This window comes from Amphiprion ocellaris, chromosome 15 (genome assembly GCF_022539595.1).
Source record: "Amphiprion ocellaris isolate individual 3 ecotype Okinawa chromosome 15, ASM2253959v1, whole genome shotgun sequence".
Classification (NCBI taxonomy): domain Eukaryota; kingdom Metazoa; phylum Chordata; class Actinopteri; family Pomacentridae; genus Amphiprion; species Amphiprion ocellaris.
In genome coordinates this window covers 13,397,997-13,416,100 of record NC_072780.1, presented here as the reverse complement: position 1 = coordinate 13,416,100, position 18,104 = coordinate 13,397,997, and positions in this window count along the sequence as shown.

The window sequence follows — 18,104 nt, the reverse complement described above, 5'->3', positions numbered from 1 at the left end:
TCTCTGCTTCCTCTTCATCTTCAAACTGCCAAAATAACCACATAAACAGGTTGGACAACTTTAGAGAACATTTTAATACCTATAAATAATCACTGTAATAATAATGCAGCATTTGTGTCATTCCCAAAAGGCCCTCTGGCAGTCTCTGCAAGCCTTCACCTTAAGACACAAATTCATTCTTTAAATCACTTTTTACAAGGGAAAATTAGCGAGATTCCACATTGGTGGTAACGTGTGCTGGCAGAGCTGCACAAAATGAAAGCCTGAATGAAAAAGACTATGTAGTGCCCCGAATAATTCTCACAATGGAACAAATGTAAAGCACCCATAGCATGTGCACTACTCTGGCTAAAAAAAATGTAAATGTAATGCTTCATCCTTGTTAAATATGTTACTCCTTGTTGTCCAAAAAGAACACAAACTAAACTACCATTTCCAATACAATACTATCACTGGTGATGTAAAGTCTAATGCTACAGCCTATGGCTTGCATTAGCTGCTATGAGAAACACATAACTATCAGAGAAACAGGTGCACAATCTGGGACATGTTTTCAAGATGCAGCTTTTCCAGCATCTGTATTAATTCTGAGTGTGTAACTGAAATCAAACCACAATTTTTAACAGCAGTATCACTGCAAAGTTCAATATTAGCCGTGCACAAGTTCTGTTATAGAATAACCTAATGATTATGACATTTTTCATGAGCAGACACTTAAATAAAACATGCCTGCTTGAAACATCTAATAATGAATGGCTTGAAGGTATGATATATCATTGCAGAATATAAAATACATATATTCCTTAATGATTTCATTTCCATTCACATGGTCCTATAGCAGGTTGCTGCACAGGTGTGGATCTCTGGCACATTGCAAAGTAAAATTTTAATGATCAATGCACATTTCACATTTTATTTTGAAGTGATGAATGAAAATGCAGTCATGTATTCATACGGACATGCTCAATCATTAAAGCAACGTCTAATATGCAACACACTTAAGACATAGGCAACAAACTAAAAAATGGAGCAGCCCTAATGACAGATGATACAGGTGTGTGCATTTGAAGCTGTTTTAAAGTTAAGGCTAATGCAGTGAAAGAAAAAAAAGGCACAAACCTAAAGAGAAAAAAAAAACTACATGGATTCCCTCCACATTCCATCCCCCGCTTATTTTGTTTGTCCCAGTGTCTGCAGGCTAGATGGAAAGAGGAAGAAGAGGGACAGAAAAAGGGAGCTAGAGAAAATGACAAGCAGGATAAAGAGTCACCCTGAGCCCACGCACAACTGTGTAAACACTCCAGCAACTCCAACACATCTCACAAGCCACATTCAAATTCAAATGCCTCTCTTCTTAACCTCCAGTCATTCTTGACTCTGCTGTCACTCCATCCTGTGGCAGTCCAGAGAGAAGGTGTGGTGTTCAATTATCCCTCTCTTTACAGGACGAGTGCGGCGACCTTGGGCACCCCGGCTTAACTTTAAATGAATAACAGAGGGGACTTTTATGTGAAATGTGAAACAGTACGGCACATGACAGGCAATTACTCTTGGTGATGTCAGTCTGTCAAGAGGTCACTCCTGCCGCTATTGTTGTTATGTGCTGCTCCTCCTGTTCGCCCGACTTTTGATAGACATTTCTTTAGAGTTAAGGCCAAGCGTTGCTAGCAGTTTGTGGCTGTGTCTGGACAGAAACTCAATATGGGCCAGTACTACTACGAATGAACTTGGAGAAAGAGATGGAGGGAAGAGGAAAGAATGCCATGGAGGGTGGGGGAATGAGACAACAGCTTTAGAAATGACACAGAGGGAGAGAGAGAGATTAAAAAGTGACTCCCAAAGACTTGAATAATCTCTGTTCTGGGGTTGTACTGAAATAAAGCCATGATTTATTCATGCCAGTGTCTTTAAATTTCTATTTACATGCATAACATATTATTCCACAGTTAACCACGTCCAATTCCTCTGAGACATCATCATTGGACTGAAAGATAAAATCATGAGTGACAGTGGAACGCCATGACTGACTTCAAAAGCACGTCATTTTGAGAGAGAAAGAAGTTCCTACTGTTTTAAAAATACAAACACAAGCAGGGTTCTTATGAAAATGCGCAGTATCCTTTTTTGAATTTTTGTCAACGTAACTGCATCCCATTTCCCTATTGGGCATCAGACTGCTGCTCATTGCTTCCATAAAGAGCAGAGAGAATTTGCAAAAACGGGAGGAGCTCTTTTCCCTTGGGCCCCAATTAAAACTTCCTTTGGCAAAGTGGCAGCTTTTTATCCCTCGCTTTCCCGATGTTTTTTTTTTTTTTTTGCCACATTTCTTAACAAATTGCAGAAACGAAGCAGTGAAAGCAGGCTTTTAGAAACTGAGAGCCAAGTGAGGGAGGAAGGAGGGGACGAGATAGGCTAGAAGACGGAAAGAGCAAGAAAGCTATTAGTCACGCATTAGTCAGAAATTATGGAATAATTTCAAATGTTAAAACTGCACAGCTGGTATTCAGAGTCATTATTAAACAGTTTGCTTGAACCTTGGGGAATGAGTGGACTGCTTATGTAGAACAAGAATGACAACTAGTGAATGGAGTGGAGTTTATAATGCCAGGAAACCAAGAAGAAGCTGACAGAGGTCATTCAAGTTGAACTACGAAAGTGTTATAAGTATATAGTGGTTGTGTGAAGCAAAAGCAATTTGTAGCGCCACGTGCATTTCGACAGCTTGTCATATTTCAAACACTGTAAATGATTCTGATACATTTGTGATGCATCACAAATGTATCGCTGATCATGACAGACAGCACATGCTCAGATGTTCATATTCACTGCAAGACGCTCCTGCTCAAGCAAGAAGTGAAATTTTAGCTATTTGATTTTCTGCAGGTAAACCCAGTGCTGTTCTATATTTGGGCTCGCACACTGATGCTTGCACATCTCCTACAGTCACACTCCAAGAACAGTCGACTTAAAAATCCCTACATGTTTCTTCAGCTTTGATAAAGCGCAGGAAGCTGTGCAATGATTAGTTATACATGTGGGATCTGCATGGCTCAATGTCTGCTTTTTTGTTGTTGTTGTTGTTGTTGTTTTTGCTATCTCTGTAAGCCAACAACTCAGCTTGTTGTTCCTCGGAACACAAAGTTTCCATCTGGACCAGACCATCATTTTCAATTACTGAGCACAAAGCCCACAACAGAACAAAACCAGCAGCATTCAATAACAGATGGAAACAAATAATATGATTTTATAAAAATAAAAAAAAAGAAAGAAAACGGAGCTCTAAGATAGTGGAATTGGCTCGAGGTATTTTGATTAAAAATATCCAGTGATTGCTTTCCATCCATTTTTCTATCCAATTACATTTTTGTGTGATTTGTAGTAGTCTAGACCTGCAAGAATAAAGACAGAGTCATACTACACCCAAATATCATTTGGTCCCTGTGAATTTCTTTGTATTTTGACATGAGTATAATCAAAGAAATTACAAATTGAGTTGAAAAGGTTAAACAAAACATTGAAAATCTATTGTGAACTTACTTAAAACATATTCAATTTTCAGAAAAGCTTCACAAACAGAATCAGATGCTTCGACTGTTAGAGCCAATGCTGTATAAATATGAAACATGGTGAAATATTTTTTTAACAACACATTGTATTCCACTAAAATCTAAATGAAATGGCTCAATCTTCATGATTTATCACAAAATGATACCAGTACCTGAGGGAAAATATTCACAAAGCTTAATGTGATTCAGGAAGCTAGTTTCTGTTTAGAAACATGCTCAAGAAACGTATTAATCAACACACTACAAACATTAGATACAATGTAAATGGATTTCCACATGTAATATTCCACAATGAACAGTAAATAAAAATAAATCTTCAAACACTGTTTAGGCACTGGGAAATCAGTGAACAGTGAACACAGAGCTAGAGTCAAAATCAAATTCAGATGCAACATCAGCATGTAAAACCCAAAAATGCAAACATTTATCTGAACTTTCTTGCAGCACTGTAGCTTCCAAATGCTCCAATGTAGCTCACTACAGCATGTAAACACTCCATCAGCTTCAGACTGACACAGTAACGACACTGATCCACAGCTATTTCACTCTAGCACAGATAAGAGAGCCACCATTGCTCCACATAAATGAAATCAGGGACCATATCTCACACTGGTACATGACACATTATGAAATATAGAGGCAACCATGCAAACTGGGTAGTTGTGTTGCCTCTAAGGTGTGTGTGTGTATATATGTGTGTGTGTGTGTGTGTGTGTGTGTGTGTGTGTGTGTGTGTGTGTGTGTGTGTGTGTGTGTGTGAATGTGTGTCCCAGGGAATGTGACAACAGGGATCAGATAGCAGTGAATGCATCCCAGACTGGATTTAGAGTTCGGCTGATATAAGGGTGAAAAGGGGAGATTGTCTCAGATATTTATTGACTGCAGCGCTTGTGCTAGCAGTGGTGGTGCCGAGAGCAGCAAAGGAAAGTTTTGTCCTCTGTGTTTCCGCAATTCCAAATGAGAATAGGATTGGACTTCTTTCACACAATTTGATGAAATGAAGATAACAAACATGGGACACTCCGCAATGCAATACTCTCCAGGACTGAATGTCCTTCCAAACATGTAATCATATTTGAAGCCTGAATTGAACATAGATTTTGTCAGAAGATAATTACAGTTATCAGAGCAACACTCAATCATATCAACATCTATGCCACCTATTTGTGAAGGTTCTGCAAAAGGCATTTGAGGCTGTAGGACCTCTGAATCCTGTCAAACAAGACAAATCCATACCACTCTGACTTCGCTAGTGTTGGGCCAGGTGGACAGGCTGCATGTCGCAGGGAGAAAGATGGATAAAGAGAAGAGTTAAGAATGCTATAAAAGTCAGGAAGAAAAGATGGCGTGATAAAAAAGAAAAAGAACACTGGTCATACTGTTGCCCTTCTGCATGACTGAGTGTAGTGCGTGCAAATCTATGCAGTCGTGCTCACCAAGGGTAAAAACACGGTTTGTCATGAGGAGTTCATGCTCCTAACAAGTCTTTGTCTGTAGTTAGACTGAGGCAAAGGCCTTGAATGGACAAACAGCCTGGAGAGAGAGTCTGATTAGCTTACCTTTCCCAAGACCTTTTCCTTACTTCCTATTCTTACCATTGAAGACATTTGGAGAGTCTTAGGCGCTTGGCTCCGAATGTACAATAGTCATCTAACAGTAAACAGTGTGGGACTATGGAGCTTTATTTAGCAAAGAGACTCCTTGACATTCTCCTATATATATATATATATATATATATATATATATATATATATATATATATATATATATATATATATATATGTATGCATACAAACAGCCCCACAGGCATGCAATTGCTGATTTACCCTCCCTCTTCAGCTTATTTCTACATCCTGCTCTTCGTTAGCTGGGAAAATTGTCTCCAAGTCGAAGCATGGCCTGTTTATATTACCATCAAGGTGGTGCACCACAGACACATTTGAGGAAGCACACACAGTGTAGCGCACTATTGCATTTGCATGAGGACAAGTTCATCAGTTCCTCAACCTCTCGTCACCCCTTGATTTCCTCCCCCGGCCACTCCTATTACCGCCACAAACAGGAAGCCTGTTATAAATCCTGACAGAAGTGAGTATTTGCCTGTGTGCCTTTCGGTGAATGGTTGGAATACTAAAAAGGCTTATACGATGCTTCTATATGGACTCTGCCGCAGAAACAGGGTTGAATTATACATGCATTTGGAGATCACTGTGAATATGTATGTTGAGCAGAAGAGGGGAAGAAAAAAAAAGAAGCAAAGGTTGGAGATCCACTGTGTAGAATCAGCTGTCAATTATGCTGGCCTCCTATTCACTCACTCTTCTCCCTGTCTCTGGTGCGCCCTGGCAACTGCACTTGTTGAATTTGGATGTATTATTGTTTGTTCCCTCCCACCACTTCCCTCACTCAGTCCCTCTGATTGCAATCGGAGTTCCAGCCTTGCGGCATTAAGTATGCAAGCCTTGCTGCATGCAGTGCATTCACTATCAGCAATCAGCAAATGCCACCGTCTTTTACCTTTTTCCCTACAGACAGGCTAAAAAAAAAAAAAAAAAGAACAAACAAAGGCAGACTTGAAACTGAATGCACACACAAGTGTTACTGTGTCACTAAGGTGCTTCTTATTATGCTTAAAATGAAAAAGCACCCCCTGTTACCTCATTACCTCAGTGCACAGCTTTGAATCTGTACTTTTGGAACATGGAAGACTTGATTTTTAAATCAAGTGTATAAATCTTAAATGTTCACTTCTAAAGTGATAGGTACTCGCCACATTTGATTTTGCCATATTCTACCTTTTTTTATAAACAATTAATTATTGAAATTTAACAGGCTTTTGGGCATTTTTCTATCACACCTTGCATAATTCTAGAAATGCAGAGGTGTGTTTCTTGACAGGTTCAGAAGGTTGCTGTCTAAACCTCTTGAGGAAAAGTAATGCACCCAGAGAGATTCTGCTGGCTTGCAAAGATTAAAGGCTTTTTTCCAGACAGACGCATGTTCCCTGTCACTTAATAAAAACATCAGCGACTGTACTTTTATTTTGAGAACAGGCAGACGTCACTAATGATCACAGCTACGTACTGAAAAAAGCTGTGGAGCTCCTACACTTCCCTTAATCTCACACACATACACCGATGTACTCAATGTGCACCTCCAACTGTGACATCTACAGTCAAGTCCACATTTAAATGTCTTTGCTTCAAAGTTGCACAGTTTAGTAGATAAGTGCAGTTTGTTCTTTGAGTGATTCATTCACTGAACAAGTTTCTTTCAGAAAACAGAATACACAACATGAATAATGTCCAGGCAAAGGCATATCTTTATATCCATTTACATCTGAACACTTTAATACAAGTGAATGTTTATATTTTAAAAATTCTTAAAAAAATAAAAAATTCTGGTGATGCACATTTCTTTTGTTTGTGAATTGAAAAATGTATACAACATGTGGTGTTGAAGAAACAGTTTGGCATTTTAAGAAAAACATCTATTTGCTCGTTTGCCAAGAAGACCTCTCATGTCTTGACAGAAATGATGACACTACAGCCAGTAGCTGGGTACCTCAGCTTAACTTCAGGACTAAAAGCAGTGGAAAACAGCCAGAGTGGTTTTGTCCCAAGCAGGGTTGGGTGCTGTGGCAAAAAGATTTAATCACAATTTCTTTCAGTCTACATCTACTCAAAACCAAACCTTTTTTTAAAAAAGCTAAAAACATCCTTAATTTTAGTGCAATATTAACAAACAATGACAATAACAAAAAAGGAGCACTTGCAAGAGTGTCAATGCTCATTCTTTGATAAAAAATAAAAATAATTTGAAGTGAAATAATGCATCACTGGTCAGCAGTGACAGGAGAAATATAACCGCAGTGAATATATTACAACAACCAGATTTCATTTTGAATTTCTGGTGAGTGTGTAAATGAGCATCATGTCTTTCCTGATATGAAATGAAGCATTTCTGTAATTTCCTTGCACCTGTGCTCTGTACTGTCATACAGGGCGACAATGGAAAATGTAGCAGATGAAGTTTAAAGCTGGGGTTTTGAAATCTGGATGGAATCTAGCATAGAAGCCTCAAAGAGAAACAAATTGCTCATGTTCCACTGTATGCTTTTGTTTCAGGTCCTTGAATAGATTTGTAGTACCACTACTTTTAGTCATGATAACCTTTTTGCAAACTTTACATAGGATAGTGGTCTGTCCATGTCAGAGTCAGACCATGCAAAACCCAACGATTTACATTTTATTTAGGGAACATGACTACATTTCTCCTCCCACAGCCCAAAAATATGCTCAGGTTAACTGGTGATTCTAAACTGTCCACAGGTGTGAATGCAAGTGTGATTGTTTTTCTCTATATGTAGCCCTGTGATAGACTGGCAACCTGTCCAGAGTCTCCACTGCCTTCACCCTAAGTCAGCTGGGATAGACTCCAGCCCCCCGCGACCCTAATGAGGATTAACCGGTGTATAGATAATGGATGGATGGGTGGACTACATTTCTGATATTATTTCTTTGTCTTAAGCAGCTACAGCTGCCATCACACAAGCTTGATGTTAATGGAGAAAGTTCAACCATGCAGGCAATGAATCCAGGAAAACATTAACAGTCTTTGTTACTGTCGTAACTACAATAAACTGCTGACACTGGTGTTTGATTGGCAGCAAAGGAAACACTAATCTTGATGTTTGCCATTTGGGCATTTTTCACATCATTCAAAAACAAGAAATGAACTGAATTCATTTCCTATATCACCCAGCCCTGGTCTCAATGTAACAAAATTCATCAAAAATTATTGCATTATATCTGATTTAGCTAATCCACACAATTTAAGGGATTATGTGCAAGACTTTCTTGGGGCAGGAATTTCCTGGATACACACAATAATTGCTGAGGCTGTGTAACAATAAAGCACCATCACCATTGCCTGGCAACATCGTCAAGAAAGCAAGAGAAGACTCCAAAAAAAGACATTTTCTTTGTTTTGTAAAAACCAGCCTAGCTGCTTCAACAAGGTTCCATTCTTTATGCTAAGTGGCTCCTCTTCACACCAACATATTTTCTGCACACAATAGTATTTAATTCCCAACAAGACAGGAAGTGATTTTATTATTTTACTTGGATTGTCAAGCTGTTGCTTTAAAATTGAACAGCCATATACATGTTGATGCTCTGCTTTAACATTACCTTGAATAGCTTGGGGCTCGATTACTCCTTTTGAACTTCCATCTGATGATTTGGGCCAACAACCTTTCCCCCGTTAATGGAGAGGTTTTCATACTGAATTTGAGTATCCTTCTCTACAGCAATGTGGCATGTGCATTATCCAGAGGCCTAGCATAAATACCACTTTGATCTGCCCACAATAGAGGAGTAGCTTAGGGATAATGGTGAGATCACCTCTTCAACCTCCTCTCATCCAGTCCCTGGAATATCACTGGCAGTAGTCAATGAGCAACGCATTGTACCAAGAATCAATAGTGAAGAAGGGCAGCACTGAAAAGAAAGCATTATAGAGTCAATGACTTGACCATTACTCTGAGATTAGCATTACTTGAATTACGTGGTTCAATGCTGCGTCTGAACAAGGACCATCCCGGAGACACGCTCTTGTGAAGCAAGATTGTAAGCCGCTGACTTACTGAGGACCATTTGTTGTAGGTTGCAAAAGAATAGCTAATGCTTTTGTTTTGATTAGCAGTTTGACCCCGGAGATGGACTTGGCTCGCTTGTTGTCAGTGAGAGACTAGGGGGGAGTGTTGGCATTCAGACCAGATTCCTTGGCAGCCGTTTCACTCAGCAGGGATCAGCTGTCTGCCAGAACAGATTACACTGGGGATACTGATGCCGTCTCTGGAGATTGTTTTGACAGTTGACCCCAAAAAGGTGATCTCTGATGGAAAACCAGAGAGGAGCAGAGTTAATACATTGAAGTTTTAATACTAGTTGCGGTGTGAGGATTGTGAATGCATCCATCCAATGGAAATGGGGCCTGGAGGCCACTCTTCAATATTTACTGAGCATTATCATTAGTGCTCCAAAGAGTTTGCATCAAAAGACACACTTCTTTCTGATACTATTATTATTAATGGGCATTAATCAGCATTTTTTTTACAAACACCAAACTGAATGTACTGTACTGTATCTCAGTGCATAGATAAGCAAATGCATTGGATAGATAATTCATTTACTCAAATAATCATATAGTATCTTAAAATTTAATGATAGCTATCTTGATAATTACTGAATTGTTCAGTTCATCTTTTCAGGAAAGATATCAAACACTGAACAGCCAAAGCTTTTCTAAATATTCTTCTCTTTTCTACATAGAACATTTTGTTCCTTGAAATGGTCGGTCAGACAAACAAGAGATTTCACTAGACCATGGTGACACATTTTGTTTAACTATTTTCCAATGTTTCGTAGACCAAGAAATTCATTCCTCAATTAAGAAATTCAATGCATACTTGTTAGCTGCTGCCTGACAACATATACTTGAGTAAATTACATTTAATCGATATACATTTTTCTGTATACTGCATGTGTGAATGCGAGTACAGACTCATTTATTGCAAGAGGTCAGACCTCATTTGGCCACATCTGATTTCTTAATGGGCAGGAAAGAAACAGTGCAAGGGTGCTAATTAGATAGCACATATAGTGTGCTTCTGTGTTGTGCCACATGACACTTTTGCACGTTGGTTTCCAAAGCTAATCAGATGCGTGCTGAAGTGGAGGACATGCTCACATGACACAAGACACCTACTGCAAATCACAGAGCACAACCGAGCTAAAGGTAAAGAGAGACACACAGACAGACATCAGAAAAGATTAAAAACAAGGAAGCGGAAACACCTGTCTGCTGGAATGGTGTGACCCTAACTGCTAATGAACAGAGAGTTCAAACGCAGCTAATTAGTTGCAGTGCTTGTTAAAACAGACACTTACCACACATGCTGTGTCAGGATAGATTGACCTTTCATGGCTGCTGTGGGGTATTGATATGGCTGCTGACGAGCGCACTAAAATAGGAAAAATACTTTGGGCCTAACCAAGGCCCCTTCTCAACTGTGGTATTCCAATAGATGAGGGTCATACCGCTAAACAAAGAAATACCTCCTGCTGCCTTCTGGATGTTTCAGAAAAGAAGAGCAGAGAAGAGCAGAGAAGAGAAGAGTCAGTGGGGATGAACAGTGTAGACAAACTAACATGCAGAAGCAGAGTAGGGCAGGGAGGACTTGGCAGAGTAAAGGGAGGATGGAGGCAGTGCCGTGGTGAGATGCCTCATGGGAGAATGACACATATCTTCTCCCCTAGAGAGTGAAGGAGAGGGGCCAGACAACCCTGCTGATTGACTGGCAGTGTCTCCGCCTGTCATTCACCATCTACTCGCACTCATCAACACTGGCTGGGCTCCCTGCGATGAAGCCAGGAGCAGAAAGCTAGCAATGCACAGTAAGATTCACCCACATGAAGCTGTTCGATGCCAAACGACTGCACCACATAAAAGGACCTTTTAAAAATGTGTGATTCCCCGTCCTCAGCTCTTTTTCAATAAGCGTCCATGTTATTCTGGCAAGACATCTGAGAGCTGTGTCAACCATTTCTGATATAAACAAACAACATTAAAGTCGCTGTCATCTTTGTGAAGGTGTTTGAAAGAAATATGCTTCAGTTTATACAGCATGCAAAAAAATGAAACACTTCCAAGTGCCAAGTCAACTTGCACTCAGCTTTTGCTGGTGCAATCAGAAACACCATTTCCTTGTTTCAGTCTCTCCTCACTGAATTAGGTAGAGCTGAGTGACAGGGAAGTTAAACTAGCTCCATTTTCCCCCCTCTACTTGTTTCACAAACGTAAATATGTGGTTATTAATTACTGCACGGCCTCTGCTGCTGAATCCAAACATCCTGAATACAGTGGCAGAATGACTCACCAGATTGGCGCTGTCCAAGGTGCTGCCAGTGAGAATACATCACACTTCTCAACACTGAAGCCAGCCAGTGGCATGTGAGAGACTGATGTACTGGGACTGCACCCTTGTGGTCATTGCGTGCATTACTGGGCCATTCATGTAGAACTACATCACCATCTGGTGGGGAAGGGAGAGAATGCATCACTACATCACATCCACCTATTTTCAGTTCAAGGGAATTATTTACAGTCAAAAACAAGGTTTTGCAATGGGAGATCCACTATCTGCAATAATGAGTAATTTCTTCATAGAGGACCTAGAAACCAAAGCCATCCACACAGCACCCACACACTGCAGACCCACACTCTGGAAACGATATGTTGATGACATCCTGGAAATAATAAAATCTGGACACACACAAGAACTTACCGATCATCTGAACAACATGGACGACACAGGAAATATACAATTCACGCACGACGAAGAAACAAACCAGACCATTTCATTTTTGGACTTAAACATACACCACAGAGAGACGGCAGCATTAAGATCACAGTTTACAGGAAACCTACACATACAGACCAGTACCTCCTCTGGACATCAGAACATCCCACAGTTTACAAACTATCAGTAGTTAGAACACTTTACGAACGGACAAGTATCATAACAGACGATAAAGACAGACAGGAGGAGGAAACACACATCAAGAACGCACTCACACACTACCCGATATGGGCCATCAACAAAGGAAAACAACAAGCTAAAAACAAAGTAAATAAACAAAAGGAAACACAAACAAAACGCACACAACAACCGGGCAATAAAAACAAAGACACAATCACCATCCCATATATCCGTGGGATAACAGAACCCATACAGCGCATAATGAAAAAACACAACATCAATACAGCAGTAAAACCACATACAAAACTCCGGCAGCTATTAGTCCATCCCAAAGACAAAATAGAACCGGACAAGAAATGCAACATCATTTATGAAATTCCGTGCAAATCTTGCGAGAAAACATACATTGGAGAAACAGGCAGAACATTCAACACAAGACGAAAAGAACACCAGACAGAATGCGAAAAGGAAACAATTGGACGACTCACAAGAACACAAAAAGAAAAAGCCGAACAAGCTAACAAAAAATCAGCCATCACAGATCACTGCAAAAGAAATAATCATATCATGGACTGGGACAGGGGGAGGATTGTAACATCGGAGACCAACAAACATAAACAATGGATCAAGGAGGCCATCGAGATCAGGAATCGGGCGAGCTGCTCCATGAACCGGGACGAGGGGGCCTACACCCTCTAATACCTGGGACTCCATCCTCCAGAGAGCACCGGACGGCGGGGGGCGTGGCCTGTCTGACAGATTCTGACAGATCTTTCAGACCAGTCACCTGATAAAAAAGGACACGTCAGCACACGTCAGATGACGCTCTGAAGAAGACTGCAGATGCAGTTGAAACATGTCAGCTAAGGTAAAACCATCTTATCTTTGATTTGTCGGTGTAAAAGAAATAACGTTATCCTATGATAGTCAACAACAAAATGAACATCATCCAAACACTGCATCTCTTTCATTTTAGTGGTGTACTTCACTTTAGAAAACAAAGGTAGTATGTGTCTTTACTCGTACACAGTGTGTTGAAGATGATGATAAGGAAAGCTGAAAAATAGTGTCTTCCAGGGTTAAGGATATTAGAGAGGTTAATTTATTCATTCATAATTTGAGTTTAAAGTGTTCGCTGTTTGAATTGGTGGTCCTGAAAGAAATTTGTTAAAGTTAAGATCAGATCAGAAAAAGTGTCAGCTGAAGTTTAAGCACTGAAAGAAGTTGCAGTAAACTGTACATGAAGAGAGGGAGGAAGAGGTTTTAAATGAGGCTGTTTAGTAGCTCACAAGAGTCTGCATTTCTACAAGAGAGCACAGTAATGTGTTTCACAATCCAATACTTAGCCAGGATTTTATCAGGCAGCATCATGAGTGAGAGGCACTTACACACAACCTTTATTTTGATTTTAGTAATTTAATTAACTCATAACTTAGACATTTTAAGTGATGATCATGTGCGTATATTCAAATAACAACACATACTGAAGTATTTCAAGGGATGATTTAAGACTTGGTCAGCTCATACCTGAAATGCACACATACATACCCCTCTGACTGCCTTCAGTAACCTCGAATGCAGCTCCAGCCCTGATTGTGGGTCTGCTTGGCAAAGGCAGTACTCCTTTAACAGTTACTTTCTGCAAAACCACATTTGTCATCTTTGCATTTAGGTTCTTTCATCCATCAAAAAACACATTTTAGTATTACATACATTTTACAAATCTGTCTCACTACTGAGCGAAAATTGATAATTTCAGTGACTGTGCACAGTCTTAAAAGATGCTAAATTCCACTTTGAAAATTATATGGCTTTGCTCTGAAGCACCAGAGAATGATATGCACCAGTGTAGCCTGTGGGGAGTTACAGTGCGGAAATACACGGTCTGCATTCGACAGAGACAATTGATCAAAACAGACTAATTAATGTATGTGTTTTACATATATTCATTTCCGTATCAAATATTAATGAAAATAAACGTATTTGTTTTTCAAATGAGCACAAGGCTATCAAATATTTCAGACACACCTCATTAAAGATACAGAGCCAAGAGCGAGCATGCATTTTTAAAGGGCCACGATTCACAATGGCATATCGCAGAGTTGGCTGCTTAGTAGTGTGGCCTAGATCAGCTAAGTAGAAAGCTTAGTGCTGCACGAGATCAAGGCCTTCTTGTAGAAGAATCTGAACCTTTTGGCTTTTCTTCCAGCGTTCTTTAATGCAAACATAAAAGAAGTCCATGGGCACTCGAGGTCCAGTTAAAAACGATTCATGTAGCTCTTTAAGAAAGTTAAGAGAAGCCTTGGGCCAGTGCCTTTGGAGGGTAACTTAAAACTTTACATTCAGCATTACCCCAAAAACACTGATGCCTTTAATCAATCTTTTGTATCTAATGTTCTGTCAATGAACATGCTGTAATTTTTAAAGCCGTTTGTTGTTCACACAGGCACAGAACAGAGAGAATGGTGAACATCTTGCAGTGATTGAGACATATTGGACTGTGGCTCTACGTTTGCTAGTCCTTATTTTTTTCTAGCAATTTATATCATTGATCAAAAACACCTCTCAATACAGCACGATGCAATTCAACAGCAGCACAATGTACAACCTCCAAAAATGGCATGAAGTTGACTGAACACTCAGGTTTAAATTTTAATTTAATTTTTTCATCAGGTTGTTTCGGATATTTCAACATCCCACAAAGCACTCCAGCCAGGGTTGATCAAGCCCCAGCATGTGTCCAGGTAGCACTCCATCACACACAGGCAGCGACTACAACACAAACTGAAATGTCTGTTTCCTACTAATGCAAGTCAGGCAGGTCTGAAATGTGTTCATTATTGTAAGATTCATATCTGAACCTTACAATAAAATTCTTTGAGTGTCACTAAATGCATTTCTGGATTTTGCAAGGATGGTAGTACACCTGCTAAAGTCTGGTTTGCTGCCCACAGCTGGCTGTGAGTCAAATTCTCTCCGGCAGCTTTACACAGCAGTAGAAACAAGAAGTGCCTCTTTAAAACAGAGTGATGCACACATTTACACACATGGTATAGCAGTGGAAACTTCATTAACACAGGATCTGGCAGTAAATCATTCTTTACAGGTCAGCTGTTTCACACAAATTCCAGTCTAATTTGCTGGAAATGTTTGTATTAAAGCTTCTTTAGATTAATCCCGAGCAACATCAAGATAGGATATGCTTTTCATTAACCACAACCCCACCTGGCCCCACTAAATGTCTGACTGATGAGTATACTCTTAACTAAATACCTCTATTTAAAAACAGGAGAAAAACTGCACTTCATTAGCTTAATTTGTGTTTGTGTGCACTGAAGTGGCAACAGAGTGTGTATTAGAATTATGTTTTCAGATTCAAAAAAGCTCTCTTTCCTAAAAGTAAATTTTCCATGCAATTCTTCGCTTTAACATCACCACTACAAACAAAACAGTAAACAGAGTCCTCACCAATTAACCTTGCAAGAAGTAAATGCCAAGCATTCAGACGAACAGTTAAGTGCATCATGCCTCGCAGCTACAACAAACATGACACCAGTAACAACCGCAATACAGACAGTCAGGAACACAAGCCATTTAGTCAACGCAATATCAATTGATAGCAACAGGCTCAATTGGAAACTCTGCTAAAAAAAAAAAGACAAAACAAAAAAACAAAAAAAGGCCCCGAATTAAATAAACAACCTACTGTGGCTGATACGCAACACGTCAAATAAAACGAGGCGTTTACTTACACCGAAATTCAGGTCGTCCATGTTACAAACGTTTGAGGGATATCTTGTAGCGTCCTGTAAATCCTCCTCCTTCTCTTCGGACTCTTAAATAAGTTGTCTCCAGAGTTGCAAGCCTTCGTGTCCTGTTTTTTCTTTCTGATTATTTTTTTTTTCATGTTAGCATCCTGTTTGGTAGCTAGCTGTAGCAGGTAGCAGCTTACCACAGCCGTGACAAAGCATTAAAAAAATAAATAAATGAGGGGTAACAGAAAAGTTGCAATTAATTTATGACCATTAAATGTAATTTACTGCTTCAAGATGTAAGAAGAAGAAGAAGCTATGTATGATACAGTTTTAGACGCGCCTCACTCTTCGGTCAAACAAGAATAAAAAAAACAGCTGACTCCCACGAATGACGCAGTCAAAATAACTGACCTTTTTTTCCAAGATGGCTGCCGGAAGTTACATTTACGACGAACAAATATGAAAAAAAAATCTGTTCATTGTTTTTTTTCTAAATTATAGAACAGGCAAAGAAATTTCAATATTGGATGCTATTTTTATCTGTATTTTTTTATTGTTTAAAAAACAAAAGGCAATTTTTCTTGGCAACGTTTATTGTTTGCATAGATATCAAAAGTAACAGCAGGCCTGATCACTGGTCGTAGAATTATATTTCCATCAAGCTGCTTTTATTCTGTGTGTGCGTGTGATGTGACTGTCGAGGCACAATTTTATTTGTGTGAATTTTGTTATTTTTACAGACTATGAATACCACTGTAGGATTCCAGTGTCCCTGTAAGCCGTGACAATGGGTCCTCATTCACAAAAATAGGATTCTTGATCTTTGACAGCGACATGGATAATACATACTGCCCACATGTGCTTGTCTTATTCTGCCATGTCCAAATGTCTGCCATCATCAAGGAAAATAATTTTAAATTAAAAGCTATCATACACCTTCATACAACAATTATACAGACTGTGTGGTACATTCATTTGCCATCACTGTGGTTTGTATTGTCACTTTGCAGTGGGAAGATCTTGAGTTTAAATCCCTAAGCTGCTTGGAGTTTGTTATCCCTTCATCTGTGTGGGTGTCCTTCAACTGTGGTTTGCTTCAAGTGCTTAATGGCGTCAATAGCAACAGGTATCATTAAGTCATATCGTACATTTGAATGGCAACATGTGGTGTCTTTGACACATCTTTACACATGTATAGTCCCTCAAGTAAAGTGAAGATGAAATAATTTAGAAGTTCTAGATTGTTTCTTCGTCTGTTGTGGATTTCATGTTGAAATCACAGCTGTTCTGCGGAAGATGTTTTTTTTTTTGTTTATGTTTGGGGTCACACATCACAAGGAATTTGGGACTGATCAGACAACCCATGAAACTGACCTAGAAAGTATTCTTAAGCCCAGTGGACTCACTCAGCAATCTAAGGAGAAAATTCAAGATGAGTCTTTTTAACCTGCTGAGGGAAAGAAACACAGCAGGCCATTATCTCATCTTTGCAACAGGTTTGAGGCTTTGATCATCGTCTTACCCGGCAATGACAGCACTCTGAGTCACGTATCTTCTGGGCTGCATCAATTACAGCACCAGCAAGATCCCATTAGCTCTCAGTGACATCTATTGGTGGGGAGCATGACATTATAGTGAGAGATAAAGTGCATCTCTTTTTCATGCGCCTGTAAATGTATCGGTTAACCAAAGAGATCTTTCAGTCTTCATCCCACTCAAACACAACTTGACTAGTGGCGTAATTAGTTTCTCAAATAACTCAAAAGACAGCAATTACAAAAATATATATGTATATATATGTATATGTATGTGTATGTATGTATATGTATGTATGTATGTATATATATATATATATATACACACATATATATATACATACAGACACACATATATATATATATACACACACACACACACATATATAGGCCTCTAGAAGGTGAAGAAACTGGGCCTGTTTCAGGTGCCCTTCTAAAACACCTTCTTCCTCTGTTATTTGGTCTGTTCTTCCTCTACAATGTGGCATCTGCACCGCTTGTCATTTGGAACACTGAATAGAAAGCAGGATGCAAATTGGAGGTTTCAATCGTCATGGACTTCAAAGTAAATGACATTCATATTATTCAAAGCAGGCTCTGCAGCACTGATCTGGTAACGCGAGCTAATTCATTTGTGGCTCTTGTTGTAGGCAGCGACAATAACTGACATACGTAATGAGTGTCGGTGCTTATTCAATCAAAA